The sequence below is a fragment of the Dermacentor andersoni genome, chromosome 7 (assembly GCF_023375885.2).
Source record: "Dermacentor andersoni chromosome 7, qqDerAnde1_hic_scaffold, whole genome shotgun sequence".
Taxonomy (NCBI): Eukaryota; Metazoa; Arthropoda; class Arachnida; order Ixodida; family Ixodidae; genus Dermacentor; species Dermacentor andersoni.
The window spans coordinates 37,699,646-37,721,569 of record NC_092820.1 but is presented as its reverse complement, the minus strand read 5'-3'; the positions used below and the strand labels follow the sequence as shown (position 1 = coordinate 37,721,569).

Below are 21,924 nucleotides of genomic sequence, written 5' to 3'. Positions count from 1 at the left end.
TGGTTGGGAAGCCGACTAGCGACCAAAACGTCAATGAGAGAAAGGATGCGTTTTAGTAAGCGCATCACAGACGACCGCAAAAGACGAGACCGAAGGCATTGAGGATGTTGAAATGACAGAAGCCGCTAAAGCAGCTGCAAAGAGGCCTCGCGAGGCCACTGACGGATCTCAAGAATCACCCGAACCGTCGAGTAGCGGCGAGCCGTCGCTGAAGACCGCTATAACGAGGCGGCTGGGCCTCAAACCGAAAGCGAAGATACCGTCTGATAGGGGGATGACTTCAACATCGCCCCGAATTAGCGGGGCGCGAAGTGTGTTAACCCTGCCTGTCCTCTGTATAAGACGTTACCTAGCGGACAAGTAGAATGCGCCCTGTGCTGGTTTTTTCTATCAATGCCTGTCCAGATATGAGTACCATTCCGTCTGTTTGCTAATCCAAAATGGCTGTTAATCTGACAGTTTCCCTTTGTGTAGCTACGTTGAATGTGAGTGGTTTGGCATCCCGCAGGAGGCAGTACCAGTTAAGCCGTCTCTTGTTGGAAAATGACATTGACATAAAGGCAGTGCAGGAAACCAAAGTAGAAAGTGAAGAGCAAACCGACAGAATGGTCGAGCTTTTCAAGGATTGGTATAATGCATGTGTGTCTCATGCAACAGGCACTTCAGCGGGTCGAATGATACTTGTTACAAAATGCACCGATATTGTAGCGCACTCTCTAAAGTCCAGTGATGACGGCAGGCTACTCGTTATCGACTTTAGCTTTTGTGGCCTCAATTGGCGTGCAATTTGTGTATATGCACCGAATAACATTAACGAACGCGTAGAATATATAGGAAACATTAGAACCTGCATGACGTACGAAAGAACCTTAATTTTTTTTAGACTTTATCTGTGTGTGCAGACTGCAAGACAGAGCCAACAGATTGTCTTTCCGCTATAGAAGAGGGACACTGCTAAACGCGCTTGTAAACGAACTTGAGCTAGACGACGTTGGTTGCATTTTTGACGGCGACGAGCACGTACAGTATGCACACTACCAAGCTGTAAGTCACGCTAGGCTAGATGGCATATGTGTTCCTGCAGTTGTCATACTACACATTACTACATACAAAGTAAAGAACGTCACATTTAGCAATCACTGCTTGGTGATAGCGACACCAAGAACCAAGACAAAAGTGTCCAAGTTTATTTGGAATTTGTGGAAATTAAACGATACACTGTTGGATGATGAAATTTTTGTTAAAAAAGTAAAGGAAAAGATAGAGGAAATATGTTCGGTTGAAAAAACGAATTTCACAGCGCTTTGGGAGCAATTCAAAAATGAAGTAAATATTGCGGCGATTAAACGAGCTCGTGTGCTGCTCAGCATTGAAAAACAGCAAGAGAAAGAACAGAGGAGCACGTTAGATTATATGATAGCAGTTCGGAGTGCTACCCCTGAACACTTTAGCAAGGAACAACCCGACCTTAAAAGTAAGCTTGAAGTGATTGATAAAAAGAAATATCGTGGAGCGATCGTCCGAGTACGGGCTGAAAGACTATGGCTAGGGGAAACGCCTACTAAGCGGGCACTGGGTGAAGAAAAAAGGCAAGCAGTAAAAAAAGGGATAAAATGAATAACACATAAAAACGATGTGACGCATGACAAGGAACTGATAGAGAAAGCGTTTGTTGAATGCTGTCAAAGACTGCTAAGCCCAAAAATAAAAGATACAGAAGCTTTTCGAAACGAATTTTTGTCGCTCATGCCAAGGCTAGGCGATGAAGTATGACAAATGCTTGAACAAACAATTAGTCTGAATGAAGTAAAACAGGGCATTGATGAACTAAGCACTGACAGAGCACCTGGGCCTGCCATTTACAAAAGCTTCAAGGAAGAACTGTCAGAAGCGTTACATCGCGTGATAAATGAATGCTATGAACAAAAAAGAGCACCTTTATCTTTTATCAAATGTTATGTAGTACTCATTGCAAAATCGCATGATCCCGGGAAGTTGTTGGCTGTTGAGGCCTAACGTCCTATAAGTCTTACGAATGTAGACTATAAAATTTTTGCGAAGGTGCTAGCCAAGAGATTCCAGAGCGTTATCACACACCTCTTATTACCTCACTAGACTTGCGGCATCCAAGGAAGGACAATCTACACAAATATGCACACCGCTAGAAATATCCTAGAATGCTGTGACATGAGTCTAGACAACATAGCTGATACAACTGGATCATCAGAAAGCATTTGATAGAGTTAATCATGACATACTGCAGTTATTATTAGAACATTTTAATGTAGGTAGCGTTATCACTTATGGCATCAGGATGATGTATGAGGAGTGTGCAGTAAACCTTACCAACACCTTAAGTGATGAACATCCCAGTACTGTCAGGTATAAACAAGGGTGTGCGTGTTCGTCTCTTCTTCTTGCACTTTATTTAGAACCCTTATGTTTAAAATTCGCATAAATAAAATGGTGCAAGGTTACTCCTTTTATGCTACTGAACTAAAGATAGTGGCATATGCCGATGACATAGCCATATTCTGCAAAGACAAGGACAGTATTAAAGGAGCTGTTAAGGAACCTACATCATTCTGTAGTGCTACCGGAAGTGCCATTAGCTGGGATAAATCTCTGGGCATTTCGCATGGAAATTGGGGGCAAGCGCCGGAGGCGTATGCGAACATGAGATGGACAAGTATTCCTGATACATACTTGGGGGTTCCTCTTCACCATTATAGAAGTACTGCAGAATACTGGGCAGGACAGACAGAAAGGATCCAGGATCAGTCTGAAAAATGGGAATGGCATAACTTTTCTATGTCTTCACGCGCCACAGTCTGTAATGTGTTTTTACTTTAAAAAGTGTTTTATGTATTTCAAGTGTTCAGTATGAGCAGAATCTGCGCCCAAAAATTACACAGAGTGTTTGCCACCTATATATGGAATTCTACCAGGGAACGCACCAGTCGGTCAAGCTTGTTCCTTTCGGTGCGAAACGGAGGGCTTGGTCTATGTTATTTATTTTTGAAGCAAATAGTTTCAAAGTTTTTTCTTTCTGAGAGACGAAAGTGATGTTTTGTACGCGTATCTGCATCACATGTAGATACGCGTGGAACACTCAGCAATTTTTGGCGCGAAATAGCGTCCGCATATCAAGTACTGAAGCCACGGTTTTTCTTGAATACTTGAGCGCAGTGGCGCGTAAACATTTGCACAACGATCTAATTGATGTTTTTTTAACCAATACCGTTGTACTGCTCCATCCATCAACTAAAACCAGAACGAGACGTCTTAAAACGAGTTCGAAAAATGCCAGTAAAAGCGTCATCTGAATAATTCTTTTCCAACTACACACGGGTACGCTCGCTGTAAAGCCCTGGCTTCAGAAAGATTTGCCAGTAACACTTTTTGGTATCCGATTCTTGCCATGTGAAGATCCAGATGAAAGCCATGCGACATGTTCATGTTATTGTGTTTGCATAGTGTGTGGAAAACGAGGATGGCGTTCAGAAATACGGATGTGAACGCAAGATCTGCGATGCAAAACTTCAGTGAAAACTGTCTGCACATACGAGCTGTTTTCAACATCCAGAGTGACCCACCGGACTGGATACCTGTTCTTAATAAGCTGGCTTCTCTGAAGCCATTTTAGCTTCACAGTCCAGCCGTGAAAAGGCTCACGCGTCTTTTATTGTACTTTTAAAAGTGTATTTATGAGTGCTGTGTTTGGAAGTGCCAAACCAGTAATAAAGAAAAAAAAAATAGCCCCCATAGCTCAGTGGTAGAGCCCTGGTCTTTTAAACCAGGGGTCGTGAGTGCAATCCTCACTGGTGGCAGCGCATATTTTTTCTATTCACATATTTTATCTGCGTGTACTGCACACGCTACATAGCTGAACCGTTTTTTGCGCCACTTCACGGCGCAGCCATAGGTCAGTTGTAGAGCGCTGATCTTGTAAACCAGGGGTCGTGAGTTCAATACTCACTGGTGGCATTGCATACTTTTTCTATTCACACATTTTATCTGCGTGTAATCCAAACGTGGCAGCGCTGAACCGTTTCGTGCGCCACTCCACGGCGCCGCCATAGCTCAGTGATTCTACTTTCGGCTACCATATGGCACGGTCGCAGAATGCCTTGCTCCGTTGGGGCGGTTGAAGCGGCCCAGCAGGACCGCTGAATCCGGTTTACGGAGTCGACTACCCAAGTATATCAGCTTGCTTTGCCTCATCTGCCATCAGGTATGACGGTTTGTAAAACAGTGTTTTTGCACGGACACTTAAAAGCAAGACCGTATCGCGTAGCACGTTTTCGCGATGCGCTTGCAAGTGTACAGCTTATGCCGGAAGTGCTTGCCCTTGGGGCCTATCAAATGAATCATGTGTGGGCGATAACCTTCAAGGATGAAGACGCAAAGAAAAATATACTTTCACTCGAGGCGTTCAGCCTCAAGGAGCACCGGTGCGTAGTTATTGACCCGCGCAAACAGGATATGGGACTCCCTCGCCCGACGACGAAGTTCGAACGGCTTTGGCACCTTTTGGCAAAGGTACTGAAATTTCCAAAGCAGCGTTTCTCAGGCTGTTACGAGAAGGGCTCTCACACACGTTTGGTGTCCTTGCGCCTGAAGTCCGGTTTGACGGTCGAAGACCTGCCGCACCAGTTGCGCATAGGCGAAGACAACGCACTTGTATTCGTATCTGGTAGAGCGCTGCTTGGCTCCGGTGCCACGGCACCGGGCACATACGGCGCGAGTGTTGGGTACAGCACTGCGGTGCCTGCCGCCGCTATGGCCACGAGGAGAGCCAGTGTGTACGCAGCTATGCCAATGTAACCGGAACAGGCGGAAGTGACATTGTGCAAGAGCACTTTATGAACCAGGCCGACGCCGAAGAAGCTTCTGTACGAAGTGGGCATCAGGCGAGCAGGCAAGAGAACCCGCCTGTAGCTTCTTCTGTAAAGGACAAAGAATTGAGAACGGAGGACGAAAAACAACAACCGGGCCACCCAAGCACACCCGAAAGTATTCCCGAGATGGAAACAAATCTTGGGGATGGCGCATCAACTTCGCAACATGACTCTGAGAACGAGGCACTCCCGAAAAGTGAAAAAGAAAGTCAACCTGCAACAGCTGTTACTAAGAGACCTCATGAGAAGGTAGCTAGCGACGAGGATTGCTCCGACCCAACAAGTGCTGTGGGACCACCGCCGCTGAAATCAAGGACCACTCGCAGGAGCAACTTCAAGCCCAAGCCGACGGTCCCACCAGACCAGTTGCCAGGGCCGCGAGTGCCTCCGCGCTAGCGGGGGTATTTTTTTGTCTTCTTGTTCAGCTGTATGTGTGACAATCATGTAGAGGCTTTGGTTGAGTTGAGTGTCTTCAAGGTAGAAGCTGGGCTGATCACCAGTGTGGACGAATCAGCCTGCTGTGCACACTGACCAGTGATGGAAGTCTCCCTCTCCTGTGTTGGCGTAGCATATTAGGTATTGTGAAAAAAATAAGACAATGGACCCCAATATTTCTGCACTTCGTACTGCAACGTTAAATGTACGAGGATTGACAGCAAGACGACGGCAAGTGCAAGTTAGCCGCCTAATGCTCGACAATGACATAGATATTTTGGCTATTCAGGAGACAAAAATCGATAGTCAGGAAGCTACAGACCGGATGGTCGAAATATTTAAACCAAGATATAACGTTTGTGTCTGTCATGCTGCTGGCAAGTCCGGAGGTTGCGCCCTTTTTTGCGCATTAGTATCGGAATATTAGACGAAGCATTCCTCACTAGTGAACACGGTCGGCTAGTCCTCTGTGATTTTTTTAATGAAGCTGAGTGGCGCCTTTTGTGCATCTACGCCCCGATTACAGAGAGGGAGCGCAAGGGTTTCTTCGAGTATGTTGAACCGTTTTTGTCTTGTGAAAGGAAAGTTGTGCTTCTTGGTGATATTAATTGTGTATGCTTGCCTGAGGACACAATGAAAAATGTACCTATTCGAGATGTGATCGCTGATCTATTGAACACAATTACAAAAGAAAAATATGTGTTTGATGTCGGGGATTTACTCCGTGGTTATTGTGTGCAGTATACGCATTTCCAAGGTGCGAGTCATGCCAGGTTAGATCGCGCATACATTTCAGCCAGCCTTATGCCATTATGCTTCAAATACATGGTAAAGCATGTAAGCTTCAGTGACCATAGCCTGGTGATGTTTAAAATAGGCACTAAACGAAAAATTTCAGTTTAATTGGAATCTTCGGAAGCATAACGAAAAGTTGCTACATGATTAAAATTTATGCCGGCCGTGACAGAAAAAAATTGAAGCTGTTAACTCTGATAAGTCTGACAGTTTTGGTGCCTTGTGGGAACAACTTAAAATCGATGTTAAAATTACCGCAATTGATAGAGCATGCGCACTGCGGCACAAATCTAAACAAGAAGAAAAAGAACTGCGACATACTCTGGACTATCTTTTAAATGCTGAAACCACAATACCTGGACTGTTCTCAAAAGAGATTAAAGAAGTTAAAAGAAAGATGGAAGCTATGGCTGCTGAAAAATATAGAGGGGCCGTGATAAGAGCACGGGCTGAACGGCTCTGGCTGGGGGAAACCCCAACCAAGCGTGCACTGGGAGACGAAAGATGCTACGGCGCAAAGAACGAAATCGAAAAATTTCTCTATCGTGATAAAGTCAGTACTGATCCAAATGTGATCGAGAAAGCATTTGTTGAAAGACACACGGGTTTGCTTGGGTGTAAGACAACTGTACACGAAGGCTTCTTTACAGAATTCATGTCACTATTGCCGAGGCTGTACGACGATGCGAAAAAGACACTGGAAGCTCCCATTAGTGTTCAAGAAATAGAAACCGCAATAAAGGAGTTAAGTGTAGGAAAATCGCCTGGGCCTGATGGCCTTGGTGCGTCTTTCCACAAAGCCTTTAAACAGAAATTGGCTGAAATACTCTACCATGTTATTAATGAAGCGTATGACAGCCATGGAATGCCTCAATCTTTTAAAACAAGCCATATTGTCGAAATTACTTTTCGTGGAAGCATATCGACCGATAAGTCTTGCAAATGTTGAGTACAGGTTTTCATGAAAGTGTTAGATAAAAGACTGCAAAGTGTAATAACATTCGCAGTTGGTAAACACCAAACATATGGCATAAATGGGAGGACAATTTTTACGAATGTTCACAAAGCTCGAAGTGTACTGGAGTGTTGTGATATGGTATGTGGGCACGTGGCGATGGTACAGCTGGTCCTTGAGAAAGCCTTTCATAGGGTAGCACACGAGGCGATCTTTTGATTACTGGAATATACTAACGTTGGCAAGGTGGTCCTAGATAAGGACATATGGCGTACACTGATTGTACTACCAATCTAATAATTAATAAGATATTAAGTGATCGAATATCAGTTGTAACGGGTGTAAAATAGGGAGATCCGATTTCAGCATTATTATTTGCATTGTTCTTGGAACCTTCTTGTCTTAAAGTGCACAACAACCAGAATATACGAGGTTTCCGTTTCGTCACACATGAAATGAAAATCTTGTCTTACGCAGATGACATTGCAATTTTTTGTGGAGACAAAACAAGTGGTAAAGAAGCCGTAAGGATGCGAAAGGATTTTGCAGCTTTACTGGCAGTGCCATAAGCTGGCAGAATTGTTTAGCTTTCTGGCACGGATAATGGGAAGATAAGCCAGAATACTATGAAAGCAAAAAGTTCACAACTGTGCCATCCAGCTACCTTGGTGTTCCGCTTCAATATTATAAAGATGCAACGAGCCAGTGAGCAGCGCCAAGTGAAAAATTGAAAGCACGGACATCAAAGTAGGGCGGACGAAGTATGTCTAGTTTCACCCGTGCGATTTCACCTGGTTTCATTTTGGTAGCGAAAGTGTTTTATATGTTACAAGCTGTGTATGTCAAGGATTTGTGTGCAGAAATTGCACAAAATATTTGCTGTTTTTTGTGGGCATCTGGTTGGGAAAGGATGAGTCGTGTAAACTTGTTTCATGCGGTGGGGAATGCAGGTGTAGGTTTGTCTAATTTGTTCTTGAAACAGGTCGTGTCGAGATTTGTGTTTTTCCGCGACCAAAGTGACGCGTTTTTGCGCACTGTTATTCAAGAGCGATTGTGTGATGCATTGGCTGATTGTATTGTTACGTCACACACGCTTCGTAATGTAGCTGCGAAAAGATTTATGCGTGAAGTTGTGGATAGTGTCCGTTTTCTCAGACCGCATTTTTCACTAGATTATCTTTCAGATGTTTCCAGAAAGAAGCTTGACAAGGACCTTATTTATGTCATGTGCCCTACGCCGATTTATCGTTCAGCACATCATTTAGGACAAGAGCGGAATGTGCTGAAACGTGTAAAAGGTTTCCCTGTGAAGGCTTCCACCAAAACTTTGTTCTTTATGTTACATTGCGGCACACTCCCTGTCAAACCTTGGCTCCAGGAAAAAGGTATCTTTGTGCCTGGGAGCGTCAACAGTATCATTTGTAAAAAGCCGAGACAATAGAGCACATTTTCTTGAATTGCTGGGATTCCACATTGTTTTGGGACATCCGGCAGAGAACTCTCAAAAAAAGATTTCCCATTACCGCCTTTCGGTATAAAGTTTCTTCCTAGTGAGCAAACAGCGATGGTGCCGTATGACCTAATAATGTCGTTGTGCATGCACAGTCTCTGGAGGTCGCGAATGGCGGTCAGAAATACAGACCAAGTTTCACGACCAGCAAAAGAGAATTTTGTTGGAAATACTGTATATGTGCGTGACGCATATAGGTCTTTATCCGGGCCCCCAGAGTGGCTATGGATCTTTGACCACTTCACGACAACAAAATACCTTTAACCAAGCTGTATATTGTGTAATGCAGACGGTGTTTCTATCGCCCTTTTTTTTATTGTGAATGTGGTTTTCCATGGAATTCAAAATTGTGAATTGAGCCATTGCATGTTTTCTTTCGTATTGTATCGCTAACAGGCAATGAATAAAAAAAAACCGCCATAGCTCAGTCATCCTTCCACTTCTGGCCTTCACAGCCTACGGACGTGCTGTCATGTGCTCCCTTGTAGGGGCGGTTTCAGTATTAGCTGTACTGAAAAGCCGGCTGAAGATTACCAGGTTGGTCTGCCTCATCTGCCCACAGGTGCTTCTGTTTAAACACCGCGTTTTTACATGCCGAAGTGAAAGCCAGGCCGTACCGAGTGGAGCATGTCCGAAATAGCCTTGCACGTCTCTCGTTGCTGCCGGAAGTAGTTGCCCTCGGGGCATACCAAATGAATCACCTGCGGGCAGTGACATTTAAGGACAAGGAAGGCAAGAGGAAGATATTAGGAGCGGAAGCGTTCAACGTTAAAGACCACCCCTGCATGGTCATCGACCCGCGCGACCAAGGTGTCCGACTGAAGCTATATTGGCTGCTTCATGGCGTACCGGACGAAGACGTGCGAGTGGCTTTGGAGCCGTTTGGAAAAGTGACGGAAATCAGCAGAGACAAGTGGAATGTCAAGGGCTGCATCGACAAAGGATCAACCAGCCGCTCGGTGACGCTACGATACGTGGCTGAACCGTTTTGTGCGCCTCTTCACGGCGCCGCCATAGCTCACTCATTCTGATTCCGGCTCCCGAGCTGAATGGATCGCGGGAACATGTGCTCCAATGGAGCGGCATATGCGGCTGCTAGCCGCGGCAACAGGCTTTCGACGGAAGAAGGTAAGGATTACCAGATAATTTCGGCTCGGCTACCTACAGGACGTATTGTTTTAAACGCAGTTTTTTTGCATGGCGACACTCGTCTTCGCCCATTTCGTGTAGAGGATTTTTGAGACGCGCTTCAAGCTGTTGGTATGCTCTCTGGTGTCGTCGCCCTTGGAGCGTACCAAATCAACCACGTATGGGCGGTGACGATGAAGACAGACGAGGCTGCCGAAAAGCTGGCGGCACTCAAGGAGCTGCAGGTGAAGGGGCGTCGCTTCCTGGTGATCGACCCCAGGGAACAACAGGTGAAGCTTCGTATCCACTGGCTTCTGCATGGGGTGGATGACGAAGACGTGACGACCGCGCTGGCCTCCTTTAGCAAAGTGACTGAAGTGACCCGGGAGCGCAGGCGACTGGATGCCGTTTCCGAGAAGGGCTCTACAACCCGAGCAGTGCTGCTGCAGCTCAAGACTGGGATGAAACTTGACGACCTGCCCCACCAGATCCGCGTCGCCGGCGAGCTTGCGCTGGTGGTAGCCTCAGGTCGCCCCATGCAGTGCCTGCGCTGCCGGGGCTCTGGCCGCGTTCGACGAGAATGTAATGTTCCCCGTTGTTACCGGTGCAGGCTTTTCGGACACAACGACGTGAACTGTGTACGTTCTTACGCAGTAGCTGCGGGCTCGGCGCACAGCGAGCCACCAAGCTCAGAACATATGATGGACGCGACCGAGGTGGAGGAAGCGGCCAAGGAAGGTGGAAACGGCAACGTGGAGGCAGAAGCTAGCGGGACGACCACGCCGACCGAAGGAGGGCGGAATAATGTACACTCCCCCCCCGCGGAGGCAGCAGCTACACTCGAAAGCGTGAGGACGGTCTCGCAAGGCAATGAGAGCCGCCAGCCGGTGTTACGTTTCGCCTACGACGCGCGGTATAGCCGGCGCGGATGCAACGGACGCCGGGGCTTCGTTCAAAGCGGCGGACATTTTGGCCCGTTCAGCGCTGCCGCAACGCCTCCCCTCCAAGCACGTCCAGGCATGTTTCAATGCCACGTGTATTCGTGTGTGCGTGTGTGTGTGTGTGCATGTTGGTGCCCACGCTTGTCAAGGCGCGGCAGCCGGGGAGAGGAGCTCCCCAAGTGTGAAGCGAGGAGGTCTGACCGGCGCCGGCCCGTCGGATGCGTCACCTTCTAGTCTCGACGTGCCCGAGCGCCGCCGTCACGTGGCCTCATCCAGAGACGTTCCTTCTTGCCCGCGACTCCGAGAGTATAAAAGCAGCTGCCCCCGGACGCCAGGAGAGAGGCTCCGATTTCTTCTGTCGAGTAACGTGCTCTCCCGTCTCTCCACTTCGGTCGACCTGACCGCCCACTCTTTTGCGATGCTAGAATAAACAAGTTGTTCTGTTACCAGTCGACTCATGCTTTGCCGGGACCTTCGGATGCTTCCAGTTGTGCCCCAGGCCGCCAGGCCAACGCTACCCTTGGGGCTTGCTACCCAGATGCAACACCGGCTACGGATGCTACTCAGGCAGAGGAAGACAACGCGACCCCAACTGGCGCCCGCGTCGAGTGCGTCTCGGCACCGGTCAAAAGGTCCCTGCAGCAGGGCACCGCCGGCTAAGACGCTACCCGGAAGGCGCTCCCCCCTCAAGCCTAGGCCGAACCTGGAGGCTGACGTAGGCTCACCCCGAAGCCGACCAAAGACGAACTCGGGCGACAGCGACCGGATGGACACGGAGGTGTCTCGCGGTCAGCTAGGCGTTAAGGTGAGCACCATGCTCCGGGCTTTCTCCCCTCCGGCTTTCGTTCCATCATAGGTACTGAGCTTGACGGCTCGCTCTGCGCCGAGCCCGCGGCTACTCCGTAAGAACGTACACAGTCCGCGTCGTTGTGTCCGAAAAGCCTGCACCGGGAATAGCGGGCAACCTAACATTCTCGTCGAACGCGGCCGGAGGCCCGGCAGCGCAGGCACTGATGGGGCGACCTGGGGCTACCACCAGCGCAAGCTCGCCGGCGACGCGGATCTGGTGGGGCAGGTCGTCAACTTTCATCCCAGTCTTCAGCTGCAGCAGCACTGCTCGGGTCGTAGAGCCCTTCTCGGAAACGGCATCCAGTCGCCAGCGCTCCCGGGTTACTTCAGTCACTTTGCTAAAGGAGGCCAGCGCGGTCTTCACGTCTTCGTCATCCACCCCATGCAGAATACAGTGCGTACGAAGCATCACTTGTCCCTTGGGGTCCATCATCAGAAAGCGACGCCCCTTCACCTGCAGCTCCTTGAGTGCCGCCAGCTTTCGGGCAGCCTCGGCTGTCTTCATCGTCACCGCCCATACGTGGTTGATTTGGTACGCCCCAAGGGCGACGACGCCAGAGAGCATAGCAACAGCTTGAAGCGCGTCTCGAAAATCCTCTACACGCAATGGGCGAACACGAGCTTCGCCGTGCAAAAAAACTGTGTTTAAAACAATACGTCCTGTAGGTAGACGACGCAAGAATATCCGGTAATCCTTATCTTCTTCCGTGGAAAGCCTATTGCCGCGGCTAACAGCCGCATATGCCGCTACATTGGAGCCCATGATCCCGCGATCCGTTCAGCTCGGGAGCCGGAAGCAGAATGAGTGAGCTACGGCGGCGCCATGAAGAAGCGCATAAAACGGTTCAGCCATGTAACGTACGCGTTACACGCCGATAAAATATGTGAATAGAAAAAGTATGCATTGCCACCAGTGAGGATTGAACTCACGACCCCTGGTTTACAAGACCAGTGCTCTACCACTGAGCTACGGCGGCGCCGTGAGGAGGCGCACAATACGTTCAGCCATGTAACGTTTGCATTACACGCAGATGAAATATGGGAATAGAAAAATTATGCACTGCCACCAGTGAGGATGGAACTCACGACCCCTGGTTTACACGACCAGTGCTCTACCACTGAGCTACGGCGGCTTTCTTTTTCTTCTTTTTTTTTGCCTGCTTGGCATACAATACAATTAGGTACAGTGCATTGCCACTTTTAAAAGTGCTGTTACATCACTTTCAGCACGTGAGGGGTTAAAAACGCAGTTGTTTCATCATAGATAGTTCCCCTAAAAGGGGGTACCACTCAGGCTTTTCAGTTTGAACTGTGTACACTTCTCTCAAGTATTCTACACTCTCAATGAAATACGCTCGTGCCGGTCGCGAATGCAAGTCCTCGTTGCGCACGGCCATCCGCGTCCTCCACACGCTGTGGAGTACTAGTGCCATGAACATGCCGTAGGGCACACCCCCTACGTTCTTGACAGGCAGAAAACTGATGCCGTACGGGGTAGTGGGCAAGTCTTTCTTCAAGGTCCTCTGGAGGATGTCCCAGAGAAAGACTGCATCACTACAATCCAGAAATATGTGTTCAACTGTCTCCGGCTTTTTGCAGATGATGCAGTCTTCAGACCAGGCAACAAAAATGCCCTTTTCTCGCAGCCAAGGTTTTGTAGGGAATGTGCCACTATGTAGCTGGAAGATAACGTTTTTACTGATGGTCGTACAGGCATCCTTTTAACTCTTCCTAAAACATCGTCCCCTGGACCTCTTGAGTACAATTATCGGTATACAGGAAGCGGCAACATGGTTTCTACAAGATCTTTGTATAATTTCTAACGCGTCACCTCAGAGAGATACCCCATTGAAAAGCGTACTTTTAGGATTTCGAAAGCACCAATGATTTCACGCATATAACCCCTTGGCCGTCTTTGTTTGACATTGACCGTTGATACAATAAATTCTGCAAATAATATGACAATCGCACATGTAACACTGTTCTCAAGAAGCAATCGCTTTGATCGCGTAAGAAAATAAACCTAGCCACGATCTGCCGCAAGAAATGGTGGACTAGGCCAAGCCCCCCACCGCGCACAGATCGAAACAAATTTCTGCGACTGGTTCTGTCCCACGCAGAACCCCAAACAAATACTACCATCACTCTGTGTAGCTTTTTAACTGCATTACGCGTCATAGATAACACTTGAAGAACATACCACACTCGCGAAACAAGAAATATGTTGCACACAGTTGAACGTGTAGACAGTGAAAATTCTCGGACACCCCATTTTTGGGTCTTCTGGCGTAGTTGCTCCGGTTCATTCTTCCAATATTCTGTTGTGTCCCGGTAGTGCTGGAGCGGTACGCCTAGGTACTTATCAGGCGTCACTGTCCATGTGACATTTTCAAACAATGAGAGTGTACTTTGCCAATTTCCATGCCACATACCGAGGCATTTATTCCAATTAATTCTACTACCGGTGCACCCACAGAATGTCTTCACATCATTTACTGCCACTCTCACACTTTCTTGATCATCACAGAACACTGCGATATCATCCGCATAACTAAGCACTTTGACTTCCGCGGTCATCAAGCGGAATCCACGAACTCGATCATTCTGAAGCACTTTTTGGCAAAGATGCTCTAGGTAGAGAGCGAAAAGTAATGCTGACGCAGGACATCCTTGCTTTACGCTTGATAAGACTTGAATGCTTTCGCTGAGCTGTTTGTTTACTACAATCCTCGTAGTGCATCCAGTGTATGCCATTCGTACCCCCTCCAAAACCAGAGATCCCAGTTTTACGTAGTCGAGGATGCACAAAAGGATCTCGTGACTCACGCGGTCAAAGGCCTTCTCGAGATCGATTTGTAGCATCGCTACCCTGCTCTCAAAATCTTCACAGCATTCTAAAATATTCCTTGCAACGTGAATATTCGTCGTTATAGATCTGCGTTTGATGCCGCAGGTCCGATGGGGCCCTACGATTTCTTTAATAACACTTTGAAGTCGCCTAGCCAAAACACCCATAAACAGTTTATAATCAACATTGGCCGAGGTTATGGGCCGATACGATCCAATAAATTGCTGTTTCGCGGGATCTGTTGTTTTGGGAATCAACACAATGAGTGATCTGCGGAAGGACCCTGGTAATTCTTTCTTTTCATATGCCTCGTTTCATATGCCTTTTCATATGCCAGGGCTTTTAAATTTCTTTTAGAAAGCTGCGCTTAGGCCATCTGGACCAGGTACCCTACCAGAGGTCACTTTTTCAATTGATTTTTCAGTTTCTTTCGCGGTGATAGGCGCCTCTAAGCTTGCCTTTATGTCGTCGTCGAGTTGCGGCATAAGTGATAAGAATTAATCCTTGAATGTGCTACTGCCCTGTTTTATGCTCCCTAATATTTCGCGATAATGTTCCACAAACGCTTGTTCAAATATTGCTTTATCGCTTGTGACGACGTTTTGATATTCTATCGCCTTGATTTCGTTTTTAGTCGCGTAGCTCCTCTCGTCTGCCAGCGCACGTTTCGTGGGCGTCTTGCCACACCAAAGCCTTTTGGCGCGTGCGCGCACCACAGCTCCCTTATACCTTTCTACGTCTATAGTCTCCAACTTTCTTTTCACATCTTTAATTTCTTTACTGCGCATGCCCGGTTGCGCGCTTTCTTGGCAGAGTAAAAAATCTAACTGACACTGCAACTGCTTTTCTTCCGTTGTTTCGGGGTCTTTTATACAAGATGCTCTTTCAATCGCGTCCATATTTAATTTTTCTTTAAAACACTCCCATGTATAAATTAATTTGCCCGTGTTACACTCGCGTACTTCGTCTAATTTACTTTGAACTTTCTCTAAAAATGTGTCATCATCGAGTAGCTTGTCGTTCAATTTCCATAGGTCCCAGCTAAATCTCTGCTTTTCTTTCTTATCGATGGTGAACATGACTAGGCTATGGTCGCTGAAAGAAACGTGCTTCACAGTATAATCTCGGCACAAAGGAAGTAATGATGCAGATACGTAGGCTCTGTCAAGCCTCGCCTGACTGCTAAGCTGGTAATGTGTGTACTGGGTGCTCTGAGACAGCACATCTCTTACGTCGTCCAACTCTCGCTCGCGAACCATTGCATTTAACAACAAGGCGCTATAATCACGCACCGGCGTTTTGCTTGCCCTATCTTCGGGATCGCAAACACAGTTGAAATCTCTTAGAAAAATAACTGTCCTATTACACGATAAGTTCACTTCAAGATTTCCGAAAAATATTTTTCGCTCTTGCTCCCTATTTGGTGCATATACACAAACAATCCACCAACTCGTGCCAGAAAAGGAAAAATCGCACACAATTAATCGTCCTAGTTGATCAATATGTAAACATTCTACTGCAATGCCAATGCTATCCTTCATAAAAAGCAAGCAGCGACCGGTTGTGCCATGAGAATGGCTGACACATACATTGTATCGGGAGCGGAAAGGCGAAAGCATGCGGTCAGTCTGCTCTTGGGGCTCGATTTTCGTTTCCTGCACGGCGGCAATATCAACGTCGTTCTCAAGAAACAGACGACGCTACTGATACTGCCGCCTCCTAGACCCAACTCCTGTAATGTTGAGCGTTGCTACGCGTAAGGCTGTTTATAGTTTAAAGAACATGTCGCTATGAGCAGGCCTACCACACGGTTCCTACTTGTATGCTCACCAGAAAACATAGAAATCGTATGGCTTACCTGCGTCTCGGCTTTTTCTGTTTTTTTTTCCGTCGCGGCTCCCACACAACAGTTTCACATTTGTCTCTTACAGAATACTATCCCTTCCGAAAATCCCGACAGTCTCATCTACCCAGGTGATGTAGACGGCAGAGGCGGCTTGGCCTCTGCCCGTGGGTCGACCAGAATTTTTGGCCGCGGTTTGAAAGTCGGACGCCTAATCCCAGTTGTCTTCGTCGGTGGCTCTCCGCCCTCGACGCCATCGGAGGTACTTGTCTCATCTCTACTTTCATCCCAAGGGCGCTTACCGGCCAGGCCACTGGCTGCGCTCTCACTGTCATCCATGTTGTCCTGTCGAGGTGTCGCCTCTCTTTCCTTGGCTGAAGTTTCACAAGACTGAGGCCTCTCTGAGGCCGTTGAAGTGCCTGGTTGTAACTCCGACGGCTGGTCTGCGGGCTCCTGCCCCGTTGTCGTGCTCTGCCCTTTTAGTGTGGTTGGTTCTGGCGTCGCCAGCACTCTGTAGCGGGCTCTGTCGGCCGAACATGCTGCGTCTTCAGCGTCACCCTCGTCCATGAGTAGCTCAGAGGCGTCGCCACCATCCACAGGCCCGGTGACGCTGGCATAGGAAAGCGTGCAGTCGTGTTCCTCATGACCGAACCTCCGGCAGCCGCTACAACGCGGCACTCGGCAGTCCCGACGAATGTGCCCTTTTGCTCGGCAGCGTAAACAAATGGGCGCTCTTCCAGGCACAACAAGGGCTTGCTCGCCGCTCACGTTCACTTGATGAGGCAGGTCATCACTTTTAAGGCCCACCTCCAACCTGAGCGTTACCAGACGGGTCGTTGAGCCTTTGTCGGCCACGCCGTGTACCCGCCATCGCTCCCTGCTGCTTCCATCACTTGGCCGTACGGCGCTAACGCACGCTTCACGTCTTCGTCGAGTACATTGTGAAGCAGCCAGTGTACCTTCATCCCCACATCTTGATTTGCTGGGTCGATCACGAGGCAGCGGGAATTTTTTTACCTTGAGGCCTCCGACGCCAAGGATCCTTTTCACCGCCCACACATAGCTCATACGATACGCCCCCAAGGCAACAAACTCGGGGAGCAGCGTTAGACAAGCCAATGTGTCGCGGAAGTCTTCCACTCGGTATGGCCGGCAACGGACGTTAGCATGTAAAGAAACAGTATTCAAAACAACTCGTCCTGTAGGCACGTTTGGCAATACAACTTCGTAATCACTTTCAACGTCAAAAGACCTGTTACCGCGGCCGAAATGTGCCGCTGCAGCCACCCCTGAAGGGCCTGCCATCCTGCGTCTGCTCAGCTCGGCTGCTGGAAGCAGAAAACCACTGAGCGACAGCGGCGCCGGGATGAGGTGCACAAAACGGTTCAGCCATGTAACGTTTGCATTACACGCTGATAAAATATGTATATAGAAAAATTGTGCGCTGCCACCAGCGAGGATTGAACTCGCGACCCCTGGTTTACAAGACCAGTGCTCTACCACTGAGCTACGGCGGCTTTTCTTTCTTTATTGCCAGTCCTCTACATATCGCAACACCACCCATTCCTTAGATATATACAACGAGACCAAACAAAAGGGGAATGAATACAAAAACCCAACAGTAAACAGTAGTATACACATGCGTTGCCGTCCGCTACTGTAGCATGACGTTGTCTGAATAAAATTCCTTGAGTGCTGTCAGAGGTTCAACCCTGTACAGCCACTCAGGAACAGGCAGTTGCAACTTCTGCACTTCCACATATAGCTGCATGCATTACCGGTGGTATACACGTGCCGGTCGGGCATCCGGATCACAATGGTAGCCCGCCATTCTTGCGCGCCATGAACATTGCAGGCCCGTAAGCATGATGACGTCGTACGGGAAACCTTCCTCGTCATTTAGTGGTAGAAACCTGATTCCGTGGGGATCTATCGGTAAGTCCTTTTTTAGAGTTCTTTGCAACACGTCCCAGAAGAAGACTCCTTCCGAACAGTGGATGAAGACAATCTATAGTTCCCGGTTTTTCACAAATAAGGCAATGTGTTCCCCATGGCATGTAGAACCCACGTTATTAAAGGAAGATTTTTACAGGTAAAGTGCCGGTATGTAATTTAAATAGAATGATATCGTGGCTGGTTGAACTGGCATCATCTTCACTCTTGTCAGTACGTCTAGGCCTGGGCCTCCACTGTACACGGCTCTGTACATGGGTACAAGCAAGACACTGTCACACAAATTACGATATAGCTTTTTCCGTTTTGCACTCCACAAGTATGCAGGTGAAAAGCGAACGCGCAAAAAGGAAATACTCTGAACTATTTCCCGAAAGAAACCACGGACTGGTCCTGGCATTATTTCGGTGCCTACAGCGAATTCGGGAAGTGATCTTGACAGCCTCATTTCGATAACGGTGCGCAGAAATGGGTCATTTGTGTCTCGAAAAATGAAGAGCCTGTTCACCAGTTGACGCAAGAAGAGGTGCGCTAACCCCAGACCGCCATCCTTCACACGCCGGAAGAGATTATCTCCGCTGCATCGCTCCCAGCTTGATGCCCACACGAATACCGCGAACACGCGGTGCAGTTTCTGCACATTAATACGAGAGCACTGTAGGACCTGCATTACGTACCAGATCTTTGTCACGAGAAACATGTTGCACGCTGTAGCTCTCGCGTATATTGACAAGAGACAGGTATTCCATCGGTCGGCTTTTCCTTTTAGTTCTTTTGTCCGCTCTTTACAGTACTCGCTGCTGTCCTTGTAGGCATCAAGGGGCGCGCCAAGGTACTTAACTGGCGTGGTGACGCAGTTTTTGTTAGAAAAGTGGTCTGGTGTGGACGCCCATCTTCCATGCTAAAACCCTAAACATTTCTGCCAGTTAACGTGGCTGTTAGTGACGCTACCAGACATTTTGACAATATTAACAGTATTCAATACACTTTGCTTACCTTTACAGCACACAGCCACATCGTCAGCGTATGCCAACAGCTTCACCTCTGCCGATTGAAAACAAAACCCCTTAATATATTCATTTTCGATGATGGCCTGAAATAGCGTTTCTATGTAGACACAAAACAGGAGTGGACTGAGTGGAACCCCCCTTGGCGAACGGAGCGCTTCACGTTAATGGCGGTCCCCAGCGTCTGATTAATGATAAGTCTGGTATAGCAGCTCCGGTACGCCATCACCCCCTCAGTGATTATGTGGCCAAAATTAACGTGTTCAAGAACGGTAAGCAATATCTCGTGAGAAACACAAACGCTTTCTCCAAGTATAGCTGGAGGATTGCTACTGCATCGCACCTGGCGTGACAACGCTCCAACACACACTTCATCTTATGGATGTTAGTGAAAATGGTTCTTCCACGAATACCACGCGTCTGGTGTGGGCCGACTACTTCCTGAATAACTGACTGGACCCGTCGTGCCAACACCTTCATCAATATTTTGTAGTCGCAGTTAGTAAGCGCTATGGGTCTGTAGGAGGAAAGTTGCTTGAGCTCGTCGGTCTCTTCTGTTTTCGGTATTAATACTGTATGGGACTGGCCAAAGGGATGGTGGAAGTATTTTCAGTTCGTATGCTTCATTGAGAACTGCGGTTAAGATAGGAGCTATGTGGCCTTTAAACGATTTGTACCAAGCGGCACAAAGACCGTCAGGTTCTGGCAACTTGCCAGGATTCAAGTCTTCGTTGGCCTTCATCACTTCATGTTCTGTTAGTGATCGTTCTAAGGTTTCTTTAACTTCGCTTGACAGCTGTGGCATTCGTTGCAAAAATAAATTCTTGAAATCGTACAGGCCTGAATGCAAGAAGTTTTATGTAATGCTCAAACAAAGCACACCCTATATTATTGCTATCCCTTACTACCACCCCTTCATATTGGATAGCGTCAATCTGCTTACGTCTCGAGTGCTTTTTTCCTAGTCCCATTGCTCTTTTCGTTGGCGTTTCCCCGCATAATAGCCGTTCTGCTCTCGCGCGCACGAGCGCACCCCGGAAGCGCTCTTCGTCGAACACCTGGAGCTTCTTCTTAACAGCGCGCATATCTTCTTGATAGGCGCCCGGTTGCATGCACTCGAGCTTCGCCAATTTTTCCAATATTGATTTTAAATCCTTTTCTCTGGCCTTTGCTTCATATCGGAGTACCCTACTTCTTTCAATGGCCTTCATTTTAATGGTTTGTTTCAGCAACTCCCATTCCTCACCAAGCTTCATAGAACTGTCTGTTCCAAAAGAATTCAGAGCAGCCACTATCTTTTCGTTAAAGGTTTCATCCCGTAGCAGTTCTGCATTAAATTTCCAGAGTTCACAGACGAATTTGTTTCGTTCTTTCTTGCCGCCCACCTTGCATTTTACTATGCAGTGGTCAGAATATGATATGGCGGTAACTGTATAGAACCGGCATTTTTCTACTAAATTATATAAAAGATAGATACGGTCTAATCGTGCGTGCCTTGTGCCCTGAAAGTGAGTGTACATCACGTCTCGGTCAGCCCTAAAACAGTCAGCGATATCTTCTAATTCGAATTCCTGCATTATCTGCGCCAGGATGTTGCTGCTTTTGTCATAAACTACGCGTCGCGTAGACCTTTCCTGGGCGTTCAATACGCAATTGAAATCCCCAACACAAGCTATCGTTTTTCGCACAGAGATGTGATGTTTTAGTTTCAAAAAAGAAAGTTGCCCTCTCTTGCACCGTATTAGGTGCATAAATGCACAACACGCGCCATTCGACATGGCAATAGCTGAAGTCACAAACGACAATTCGACCGGAAGTGCACGAGTAATAACCCTCTCTGACAAGACCAGGGAGCTTCCTTACGAACAGCACACGCCCCGCTGAAGTCCCTAAGGTGTGGCTTACTACAGTATAGTAGTTATACGTGAACCTCTGCACCATGCTCCTAATCTCCTCCTCGCCGTCTACCTTGGTTTCTTGCATGGCTAAAACGTTGACGTCGTGATCCACTAGTAGTCTGTACACCTGACTGTTTCCTTTTGGCGGCTAGACCTCGAACGTTTAGTTTACATTACTGATGTAAACCGGAGGGGAGAAGGCCTGGAGCATGGTGCTCACCTTAACGTCTAGCTGACCGCTAGACGCCTCCGTGGCCATCCGGTGGCCGTCGCCCGAGTTCGTCTTTGGTCAGCTTCGCGTTGTGCCTACGGTCAGCCTCCAGGTTCGGCTTAGGTTTGAGGGTGGAGCGCCTTCCGGATAGCGTCTTAGCGGGCGGTGCCTCGGAGTCACCGCTGGCTTTTCCGTCGACTTTCTCCTCCTGCTGCAGGTACCTCTTGACCGGTGCCGAGACGGATTCGACGCGGGCAATAGATGGGGTCGCGTTGTCTTCCTTTGCCTGAGTTTCCTCCGTAGCCAGTTGGAGGCTCTCATTTTCTTGCGGGGCCGTCCTCACGCTATCGAGTGTAGCTGCTGGCTGCTTGAGGGGAGGGACGTTGTTCCGTCCTCCTTCGGCGGGCGTGGTCGTCCCTCTCGTTTCTGCCGCCGCATTGACGTTTCCAGCTCCTTTGGCCGCTTCCTTCGCCTCGGTCACGTCCATCATATGTTCTGAGCTTGACGGCTCGCTCTGCGCCGAGCGCGCGGCTATTGCGTAAGAACGTGCACAGTCCGCGTCGCTGTCTCCGAAAAGCCTGCACCGGGAACAATGAGGAACTTTACATTCTCGTCGAACGTGGCCAGAGCCCCGGTAGCGCAGGGAGACC

At 48.2% G+C, this 21,924-nt stretch overlaps 4 non-coding genes across 4 annotated transcripts; 1 reads left to right on the top strand and 3 right to left on the bottom strand.

Moving 5' to 3' along the window:
- Window positions 1-3,758: 3,758 nt before the first annotated feature.
- On the top strand, window positions 3,759-3,830 carry TRNAK-UUU (transfer RNA lysine (anticodon UUU)). Its single transcript has one exon. It is a non-coding gene; the product is annotated as a tRNA-Lys (tRNA).
- Window positions 3,831-12,419: 8,589 nt separating this feature from the next.
- On the bottom strand, window positions 12,420-12,491 carry TRNAT-UGU (transfer RNA threonine (anticodon UGU)). The gene has a single exon. It is a non-coding gene; the product is annotated as a tRNA-Thr (tRNA).
- An 84-nt stretch (window positions 12,492-12,575) lies between these two features.
- On the bottom strand, window positions 12,576-12,647 carry TRNAT-UGU (transfer RNA threonine (anticodon UGU)). Its single transcript has one exon. It is a non-coding gene; the product is annotated as a tRNA-Thr (tRNA).
- Window positions 12,648-17,650: 5,003 nt separating this feature from the next.
- TRNAT-UGU (transfer RNA threonine (anticodon UGU)) lies at window positions 17,651-17,722 on the bottom strand. Its single transcript has one exon. It is a non-coding gene; the product is annotated as a tRNA-Thr (tRNA).
- Between the last annotated feature and the right edge of the window lie 4,202 nt (window positions 17,723-21,924).